The sequence below is a fragment of the Nicotiana tabacum genome, chromosome 8, assembly GCF_000715075.1.
Source record: "Nicotiana tabacum cultivar K326 chromosome 8, ASM71507v2, whole genome shotgun sequence".
Lineage (NCBI taxonomy): Eukaryota > Viridiplantae > Streptophyta > Magnoliopsida > Solanales > Solanaceae > Nicotiana > Nicotiana tabacum.
Genome location: NC_134087.1, coordinates 20,905,418 through 20,916,719, shown reverse-complemented (window position 1 = coordinate 20,916,719; position 11,302 = coordinate 20,905,418).

Genomic DNA, 11,302 nt, shown 5'->3' with positions numbered 1-11,302 from the left:
TCTTCAGGCAGGCTCCTGACTCCTTCAACTTAAAATATATCAACCTCCGTTCTACAGGCAGGCTCCTGACTCCTTTAACTTGAATCATCTTCTTTCAGAACTGCTTCCCTCAAAACTAGTGTTTCATTCCTCTGAAAACTGCTGGGGATAACACCGGTATTTTATTCAAAATAGGTTATTTTCCTTCTTCAAAGACTACTTCCCTTAAAGCTGGTGCTTTCCTTCCTCCGAAAGTTACTTCCCTTAAGACTTATGTTATCTTCCTTCCGAAATTGTTTCCTTTGAAACTTGTTTGGCCTTCTTCCGAAAACTGCTGGGGATACCATTTTTTCCCAAACTTGTGTTATCTTGCTTCTTCCCCAAGTGGGTACCGGACTTCCAGAAAATTTCAAAATGAAAGAAAATTTTCTGCCCCAGTTTGAAAATCTTTCTTGTATCATGATGTCTTTTCATCATCTATAACATTTCCTGTCCCTACTTCAAATCAAAGAAAAATTTGTTAGTTTAAAATGTGGTGAGTGGTCGTGCCACTCCTGCTGGGGATGGTTTTTCCCTTTTTCCTTTCCCTGCTTTGCGTTTTATTACAAAACTTGTTGGGGGTGATATTACTTGCTGGGGATGATATTCATGCTGGGGAAGGTTTTTCTTTTCTCTTCTTTCCCTGCTCTGTGTTGTCCGACCATCGCGGAACTTGATCGATAATCTCTCGGAGTTGTTCCTGCATCTCGCAAATCTGCTGGGGATCCTCTTGGGATTTGATCCATAACTTTTCAACTGTTGTTTTTTCTCTATTTTTCTCCAACTTCCCTTGGAAATTCGATCCTCTTGGAATCTAGACCCATTCATCATTTGGTCTTGCGACAAACTTCTTTTCGCTTTGTCGCCTTATCTTTGGCCCGTCCTATCCACATTGTGTTTTTGCACCATCTTGGCAACTAGTAATAAGCTCTGAAAATCCTTTTCAAAAACAAACTGCTGGGGAGATAAAGTCTTTAGACCAAGAAAGTAAAAAGTGATGATTTCAAATGATAGAAAAAGAAGAAATCTTTCTGAACAAATGCTAGGGAAAAGGAAAGAAAAGAACTTACCTGAATGATATAACCGATCCCAACGATCATGTCGTGCATTCCGGATTAATCAACCCAGTCTATTTGTATCAATCAATCTTTCGGACGGCCTCATCTTGCTGGGGATAAACAGGCACTCAACTCTTTGCCAACTGCGGATCCTTTCCGCCAATCTTGTCTTGTCGCCTCATAGTGCCCTTCGAGGGGTTTTCACTAATAAGACTCTCTCATTTCTCTCAACTCCTGTCGCCTTATGGTGCTTGTGAAGGTTTTCACTGATAAGACTCTCTCATTTTATTTCTCAACTTCCGTCGCCTTATGGTGCATGTGGAGGTTTTCACCGATAAGACTCTCTCATTTTATTTTTCTCGACTTTCGTCGCCTTATGGTGCCTGTGGAGGTTTTCACCGATAAGTCTCTCTCATTTTATTTTATTTTTTCAGCTGGGGATTGGAGTGTTACCGATATGACTCTCTCTGCTGGGGATTCTTTCGACTATCAATTCATTTCCAGTTTATGATCCTTTTCTTTGTTGGGGATCAGAGTGTTATTCCCGACTTCCGTTTGCATGACTTGGCACTTCTCGGATACTGATCGGGAGGTCTTTTTTGGACATCAATATGGGTTTTTGTGTATGGCTAAAAGAAAAGGGGTATCAAAAGGTTCAAAATAATTTTGATGGGTAAAACATTACAACTCTTGGAATCGAACTTTCTTTCCAAAATTACAAACACAAACTTCTGCCCCAGTTTTTCTTGCTCGGGGATTTTTATTTTTTGTTACACTATGACCGAGCCGTGAGGCGCCTACGTATCCTTCTTTGAGGAATCAGGTCAAACGTAGTTCCCAATTCCTTTGTTTTTCTTGTGACTTTTCTTTTGTCTTTATTATCATTATTTTTCTCTTCTCTTTTTCTTTCCTTTTCATTACTGATTCCCAAAAGAGGGGTATGAAAGAATAAATAAGGCTCAAAAAAGGGGAAGCAAAGGTTGAAGTGTTTAGATGGAAGAACAAATTGCCTCCGTCATTTCATTCTCCGACACCATGCCAAATGCAAACAAACAACAATTACAATTAAAAGAAATCATACATAATATCTCTTAACTGCGTCAGAATTGATAGCCATGCTGACGCATTTCCCTTTGATATCTGTTAAACATAAAGCGCCATTGGACAACACTCTAGTTACAATGAATGACCCTTGCCAATTTGGGGCGAACTTGCCCTTTGCCTCAGCCTGATGTGGGAGGATGTGTTTCGGCACTTGCTGGCCCACTTCAAACTTCCAAGGACGCACCTTTTTGTTGTATGCTCTTGCCATTCTCTTTTGATATAACTGGCCATGACACACAACTGCCAATCTTTTTTCATCAATCAAGTTCAACTGCTCCAAACGGGTTTTGACCCACTCGTCATCATTAATCTCAGCTTCAGTGACAATCCAAAGGGATGGAATTTCAACTTTCGCCGGTATTACTGCTTCAGTTCCATAAACCAACAAATAAGGAGTTTCCCCTACTGCAGTACAGACAGTAGTGCGATAACCCAACAATGCAAATGGTAATTTTTCATGCCATTGACTTGAACCTTCTACCATCTTCCGAAGTATCTTCTTTATGTTTTTGTTGGCTGCCTCAACTGCTCCATTCGCCTTGGGACGATATGGGGTGGAATTGCGGTGTGTAATCTTAAACTGTTGACATACCTCTTTCATCAAATTGCTGTTAAGATTAACACCATTATCCGTGATGATCACCTTTGGGATCCCAAATCTACAGATGATATGGGAATGAACAAAATCTAACACTGCCTTCTTGGTTACCGACTTAAATGTTTTAGCTTCAACCCACTTAGTGAAATAATCAATGGTCACCAGAATAAACCTATGACCATTGGTAGCTGCCGGCTCAATAGGTCCAATGACATCCATGCCCCAAGCAACAAATGGCCATGGTGCTGACATTGTATGCAATTCTGTCGGCGGAGAATGAATCAGATCTCCGTGTATCTGACACTGATGGCATTTCCGCACGAAACTGATACAATCACGCTCCATAGTGAGCCAATAGTACCCTGCTCGAAGAATCTTCTTCGCCAATACATATCCGCTCATATGTGGCCCACAAACTCCAGCATGTACCTCTGTCATAACTGTCGTGGCTTGACTAGCATCTATACATCTCAGCAATCCCAAATCTGGTGTTCTTTTGTACAATACTCCTCCACTGAGGAAAAATCCATTTGCCAGTCGCCGAATGACTATCTTTTGATCTCCGGTGGCCTGCTCTGGGTATATCCCCATCCTGAGGTATTCCTTGACGTCATAAAACCATGGCTCGCCATCCATTTCTTCCTCTATCATGTTGCAATAAGCATGCTGATCACGAACCTGTATATGCAATGGGTCAACATGAATTTTGTCTGGGTGGTGCAACATCGATGCTAAAGTGGCCAAAGCATCGGCAACCTCATTGTGAACTCTTGGGATGTGTCTGAACTCCACTGATCGCAATCGTTTACTCATATCAAGCAAGCATTGTCGATATGGTATGAGTTTCAAATCCCTTGTTTCCCATTCACCCTAAATCTAATGCACCAGGAGGTCCGAGTCTCCCAAGACCAAGACGTCCTGGACATCCATGTCTGCAGCTAGCCGTAGACCCAAAATGCATGCCTCATACTCAGCCATGTTGTTGGTACAATAGAAACGCAGCTGAGCCGTAACAGGATAATGATGTCCTGTTTCAGAAATAAGTACCGCTCCTATTCCAAATCCCTTCGCATTTGCGGCTCCATCGAAAAAAAGCTTCCATCCTGGTTCCTTGGTTATTTCCTACTCATCTATATGCATCACTTCTTCATCAAGAAAATACGTCCTCAAGGGCTCGTATTCTTCATCAACATGATTCTCAGCCAAGTGATCAGCCAATGCTTGGGCCTTCATGGCCGTCCTCGTCACATAAACGATGTCGAATTCTGTGAGTAATATCTGCCATTTCGCCAATCTCCCTGTGGGCATAGGCTTCTGGAAAATATACTTCAGTGGATCTAAGCGTGAAATGAGATAAGTAGTATATGATGACAGATACTGCTTCAATTTCTGGTCCACCCAAGTTAGGGCGCAACATGTCTTCTCGAGTTGAGTGTACTTAACCTCGTAGCCTGTAAACTTCTTGCTGAGATAATAGATGACTTGCTCCTTCCTTCCTGTAATGTCGTGTTGCCCCAGTATGCAGCCAAACGAATTCTCCAAGATCGTTAGATAAAGAATTAATGATCTTCCTGGCTCAGGTGGAACCAACACAGGTGGATTTGACAAATATCCTTTAATTTGGTCAAATGCTTCCTGACATTCTGCCGTCCATTCTACCGCAACTTCTTTCTTCAGTAGCCGAAAAATGGGTTCACAAGTTGATGTGAGTTGCGCAATAAACCTGCTGATATAATTCAACCTCCCTAACAGACTCATTACTTCTGTCTTGTTCTTCGGCGGTGGAAAATCTTGGATGGATTTGATCTTTGACGGGTCCAACTCAATGCCTCGCCGACTGACGATGAATCCCAACAGCTTTCCAGATGGAACACCAAATGCACATTTGGCCGGGTTGAGCTTAATATCATACCTTCGAAGTCTTTGAAAAAACTTCCTTAGGTCGGCTATGTGGTCTTCCTGATGCTTGGATTTTATGATCACATCGTCCATGTATACCTCAATCTCTTTGTGTATCATGTCATGAAACACAATAGTCATTGCTCTCATGTACGTTTCCCCAGCGTTCTTCAAGCCAAAAGGCATTACCCGGTAGCAATAAGTCCCCCACAGCATAATGAATGCCATCTTTTCCGCATCTTCTTCATCCATCAAAATCTGATGATACCCAGCATAACAATCTACAAAAGACCCGATCTCACGTCCGGCACAATTATCAATCAAGATATGGATATTGGGTAATAGAAAGTTGTCCTTGGGGCTTGCCCTGTTCAAATTGCGGTAATCGACACACGCTCTGATCTTCCCATCTTTCTTCAGCACTGACACCACATTAGCCAACCAATTAGGATATCGAGTGACCCGAATAACCTTTGCCTGTAGCTGCTTGGTCACTTCTTCTTTAATCTTCACACTCATATCTGTCTTGAACTTCCTCAATTTCTGCTTGACGGGAGGGTACGCCGGGTCAGTGGGCAATTTGTGAACCACTAGATCAGTGCTTAAGGCTGGCATGTCATCGTACGACCATGTAAAATATCTTTGAATTCAATGAGTGCTTTGATTAGTTCTTCCCTGATATTCGGTGCAATGTGGATACTTATTTTAGTTTTCCTGATATCATCTGCATCCCCTAAATTGATGGTTTCTGTGTCATTTAAGTTGGGCTTGGATTTCTCTTCAAACTGGTTTAACTCTCTGTTTATCTCTTCGAAGGCTTCATCCTCATCGTATTCCGATTTATCATCATAATCGACCTCTTGTGCAATTAGTTCGGAATCAGATTAATTTTTTAGACTAGGTTGAGGATCCGTTGTGCATGCCATGTCATTAGAACCAATATAAAGAGAACAGTTCAGAAAGAGAAAAGAAGAAAACAAAATTAGAACAAAATATGAAAAGAAAAGCTTTCACTTTATTAAAATACGGGATAACAGAGTTTCACACTTTGCCGAATATAAAACAAAACTGGATTACAACCCTGGAATAATCCAAAGACAAGAAAGAAAAATCAGAGCCCACTACCAAGACTCCCTCCGGGTCGGAAGGGGAGTAGCCATCCAATTGTTGATATTTGCCCTAGGCCCCACAAACTGTACATCTAACCTACTGGACCCTTCTCCAGCTTCTATCATGTTGACATCGGTGAGCAGCCTTTTAAAGCCCTCATTCAAATCTCCATCTGACCCAATCAGTGGTCCGAGGACTTTCGGGACCGACAACTTTCTGATACCTGCTCTGACAAATGATCTGGATAGGCGCGGGATTGGCTTGGGAAGAACCCAAACTTACTTCTTCAACTTGCGGGCCCATCTCACATCTCCCACTGTAGGCTTGAACTCCAACCCAAAGGTATCCAAATTTTTGGGCAAAGAAACCGGCTGAACAATACCCTGAAGATCAGCCCCTAATCCTTTGCCTGGCACAAACCCGTTCTTCAACATCTCCGAGGCTACCATGACAGTCGCAGCTGCGATCCTGGGAAGTGGAAGGTCCTCGCCTTCAGAAATTTTATCCACTGAAACCGTATCGAAAACCTGGTAAACCCACGGTCCCTTATCATCATCAGTCTCTATGAAGGGCACGATGACGTCACTTACGGCGCTTGCATTGTCTTCCTCATGTACTACGATCTCTTGCCTATCCCACTCGAATTTGACTATCTGATGTAATATAGAAGGCACTGCTTTGGTGGCGTGGATCCAGGGTTGCCCCAACAGAAGATTATATGACACTGCCACGTCTAACACTTGAAACTCCATGGTGAAGTCGACTGGACCAATTGTTAACTCAAGTATGATGTCACCCACTGTGTCTGTACCACCACCATCAAACCCTCGAACATAGATGCTGTTCTTGTGAATCCTGTCACCATCGACCTTCAGTTTGTTCAATGTGGCCAAAGGACAGATATTGGCACTGGACCTATTATCGATCAGTACTCGAGTGACTACCGAGTCTTCGCCCTTCACGGTCAAATAAAGGGCTCTATTATGTTATGTACCCTCCACGGGTAACTCATCGTCTGAAAAAGTGACCCTGTTGACCTCGAAAATCTTGTTTGCTATTTTCTCCAGATGGTTCACAGAGATCTTATCCGGAACATGGGCTTCATTTAGAATTTTCATCAATACCCGGCGGTGCTCGTCTGAATAGAGCAACAATGATAACAATAATATCTGTGCCGGGGTCTTCCTCAACTACTCCACAATGGAGTAATCTTGCGCCTTCATTTTCTTTAAAACTTCTTCCGCCTCTTCCTCGGTAACTGGATTCTTTGTCGCTATTGGATTGGCCCTTCTTAACTTTGCGGGAGCAAAACACCTTCCCGAACGAGTTAACACCTGTGCCTCACATATTTCCTCCACAACTTCCTTCCCCTCATGCATTACCATTACTTGACTGTAGTTCCATGGCATAACTTTCTCGCTAATTATCGGCAACTGCATTACTGGCCTGATAACAATTGGTCCTATGCATGCCCCCTTTACGGCTACTGGCTTGCTTGATATCCCTTGCACCGTTATTTTGACCGGCTCTGGATTTTTGGCAACATCAGACGAACTCTTCCCTATCACCACCACTGGCTTGCCTTCTACCCTTTCCGACTGTACTACTGCTTTTCCACTGATCAGCTTTTTTTTTTTGGATTGGCACGGATCATCATTACCGTTTGTGAGGGCTTCTTGAGCTTCCCTCCTTCGTGCACGAGTTCGATCATGTGGGCTTCATGGTGTGCCAGCAACGGGTTCTGATTGATGTTAGGCGCCTCTAGATCCTGGACCTCGATTCTATTTGTGTTAATAAGGTCTTGTACGGTAGTCTTCAACTTCCAACACTTCTCAGTGTCATGCCCGGGAGCCCCCGAGCAATATTTACAACTTACCGAATGGTCCAGATTTTTGGGAAGGGAATTTTGCAATTTGGGCTCCACAGGACTCAATAGGCCTAACTGCCTCAATTTGTGGAACAGAGTAGTATAGGTTTCTCCCAGCGGAGTGAATATTCTCGGCCTCTACACCCTTTCATTCCTAAAAGTCTGATTCCCACAGAAACCTGGTCCTGAAGGATTCCTGTAGGCCTTTGGTGGTGGATATGTGTTTTGTGGAGGTGGATATGTGTTTTGTGGAGGTGGATATGTATTCTGTGGAGCCAGCACACGCCATTGCGGGCGAGCCGGAGGCTAGGTGTAAATTTGGGCATGATGGACAGAGAAATGTGGCTCTTGTGGTGGGTAGTAGGGCTGTGGAAGGTCGTATGGAATGTGTGGGTAATTTGAGTGATGGGGTCTAGGTTGGTAGTGAGGGGGGGACCTCTGGATCTGGACCAAGTACCTGCCTCTATTGTTGCGGCCTCTTCTCTTTTCTTCTTCCCGAGCGCACCTCTCGTGCCGCTCTGAATGGCCTGAGTTGTTGCTTTGATTGCCAAATAGCTCAGGATTTTATTGGACTTAAGTCCCTCTTCAATCATACCGCCCATTTTCACTATTTTGTTGAAAGATTTGCCAACTGACGTCACCAAGTGACCAAAGTAAGTTTGCTCTAGAGTCTGTAGAAAGTAGTCCACCATTTCCCCCCTCTATCATCGGAGGATCAACTCTTGCTGCATGTTCTCTCCACCGGAACCCAAATTCTCTAAAGCTCTCTCCCGGCTTCTTCTCAAGTTTCAACAATGTGAGACGGTCAGGGACGATCTCAAGGTTATACTGGAAGTGACCTGCGAATGCTTGTGCTAGATCGTCCCAGGTGTACCACCTGCTCGGATCCTGTCTTGTGTACCATTCCAGTGCAGAACCGCTCAGACTCTGACCAAAGTAAGCTATCAGCAGCTCGTCATTTCCCCCGTCCCCTCTCATCTTACTGCAAAACCCTCGCAGATGTGCTATTGGATCACCGTGCCCCTCGTATAGATCAAACTTTGGCATCTTGAACCTTGCCGGCAATTGAATATCTGGGAATGGGCACAAATCATTGTAGGCTACACTGACTTGTTTGCCTAACCCATGGATATTCCTGAAGGACTGCTCCAGGCTTTTAAACTTTCGAAGCACTTCGTCTTACTCTGGGCTCTTAGCCGGCTTTTCAGTCTCTACCGGGATCTCGAAGTGAGTATTATAAGTATGAGGCTCGGGTGCTTTGAAGGTTGGTTCCGGAGGGTAATATTGGTTATCGTGAGCCTGAAATAATGGCTCGCTGGATGATTTTTGCAGCGTGGCTGGTGGGGGTGCCACGAAACAGGAACATTTGGTGGAGGAGGGTTCTGATGGGGTTGTGAAGCTTGGGGGTCATAGGCATTTCTTCCCTGATAGTATTGGTGACTGGGGAAGCTTGTCGAATGGCCAGGGGGAGGGTATTCCGGCGTGTGTCCTGGTGGGAGAGTGGGAATAACGGGAGGGTTAGGCACTTTTTGTACCCTAGCTAAGGCCAGCTGCATTTCTTTCATCTCCTGTCTCATCTTATCCATTTCCTCCTTTAACATTTGATTCTCCGTCCTTTCATCCTCGACACTTTGGTCTGAACTAGTCATGCTTTTTAGTACGGGCCCTTTAGATCTTGTTTGGTAACGGTAATCTGCCAGAACGTTCTAACAAACTAACTGATTCGAAATCTCTGGATAAACAACAAACTTGTTAGCGTTAAAGTTTAACACATATTGCAATTTCACGTTGGGGAATGAATGCTCCTAGGCAGTTTAACCATTTCTAACATGTCTTTGCTTCGACCGCATGCGTCATTCCAGCTTACTTTGTTTGTGCCTCGTTTAAGTGTTTCCGGAACTTTCTTTATCTCTCTTTTTATTTCTTTCTTTTCATTTCTTTTATTCACTTTTCTTTTAGTGGTGGTCGAATATTATGTGGATTGCCTACGTATCATGTCCCCGCATGAATCAGACCGTGAGTAGTTCTGCCCCAAGTGCGAAAAATAAAGACACCATTGTTGGATTTTTCAACCTTTACTAGCAAAACGTTTTATTACAAGGCAAAACATTTTTGAGAAGAAATTGATAGACTTGATACAGACTACAGACTTTATGCCAAAAAGGAAATACAAACTCTGACGGACAATAGACTCTGAAGACAAGGAAAATACAGACTCAAACTATGAATGTTTCAGAGTTTTGAATTTCGGCGCCCGCGGGGCGTCGTTCAGCCTTGCCGCGGGTTTAGGTGTAAGGTTCCTTTCCAGCTGTTCCAATTCATACATGATTTGCTTCACAAATATCATCACCGCCGAGAAAAAGGTAGTACGAGTCATGTTTTCACATTCCCAACATTTCCTGGTGACAGCACGAGCAATAGTCAAAATTTTGTTCCTGGTTCGGTCTTTCTCTAGGAGTAGGCGTTCTATCTGATCCCCTCTAGCCTTCAAAATCGAGAATCATGCAGATGTTGTTTCCGTAATTGCTGTATTTCATCTTCCATTGAGGCCATCAGATTATAGCAGTGTTTACTCTCGGTTTTAAAAGCCTTAGCTTGTTTAGCCGCCTCGCTCTCTAGGGTGGTTGCCTTCCTTTTTAGACTGACAATGGTCTTTTCATGATCTTTCCTTGCCTGCTGTAAGTACTGTGTGTGCTCTTTCGTTCTTTTTGCCCATTGTGCCCGGCGTTGTGCTATGGTATCCTCAGATTTCTTCAAATCAACCCAACACTCACCGATTTCCTTTTTCAACCCTTTTATTAACCGCTCATCCGACCGACTCCTTTGTTGTTTGTCAGCATCTCTCCTCATCTGTCGGATTTGGGCTTTCAGCGCCTCATTTTCTTGGGCCAATTTGCTCTTTTCTCCCCGATCGGCATCAACTTGTGGACTATTTTCAAATTCCAGGTCTCTAATCTATTGCCTCAGCTTGCCTATTTCTGCCCTGTAACTCTCTTCTTTAGCCAACCAATCCCACTGTTCTTGCGATGCCTGGACGAACTCCTGGAGATGGGGCCTTTTGGCCGGTCTCCCAAACTCGATTTCTTTCCTAAGCCAAGCAAGGTATCCCGGCGAAACTTCACCCTTGGACCCATCGCGTACACATGTATTGGCTGTTAAGTATTGACATTCGCTCCAAATTTGTCGAACTGCGGCTTCAAGAAACTGTCTGTTGGGCCCAATCTCGACTACTTGGCCACTAAGATCTTAATCTTTCGGAACATTTTGGCATCTCCCCAACTGTCTCAAGACTCGATACGGGGCATAGGGCTGAATACTCCGGAGTCCCATCAAAAGGAAATGGGGTCCAATGGCTGGCATATATATGATTTCATCCACAGACAACCATCCTAGTATCCACTGTATTTGGCTGGCGGTGAGGGTCCGAAAGAATGATGTCCACGCCGTAATTCCCTCGGGTAGACCGACCCCCTTGATTCTTGTATAGAACTCTTCTATACAAGTTTTCTTCGAGGAACCATAACTCAAGAGCTGGGAACGGTGGCAGAGATGCTCAATCATCCATATTTGTAGCAACAAGTTACACCCCTCGAAAAAGTTCCCTCTGGCTTTGCAGGCTGTGAGAGCTCAGAAGATATCAGATACTAT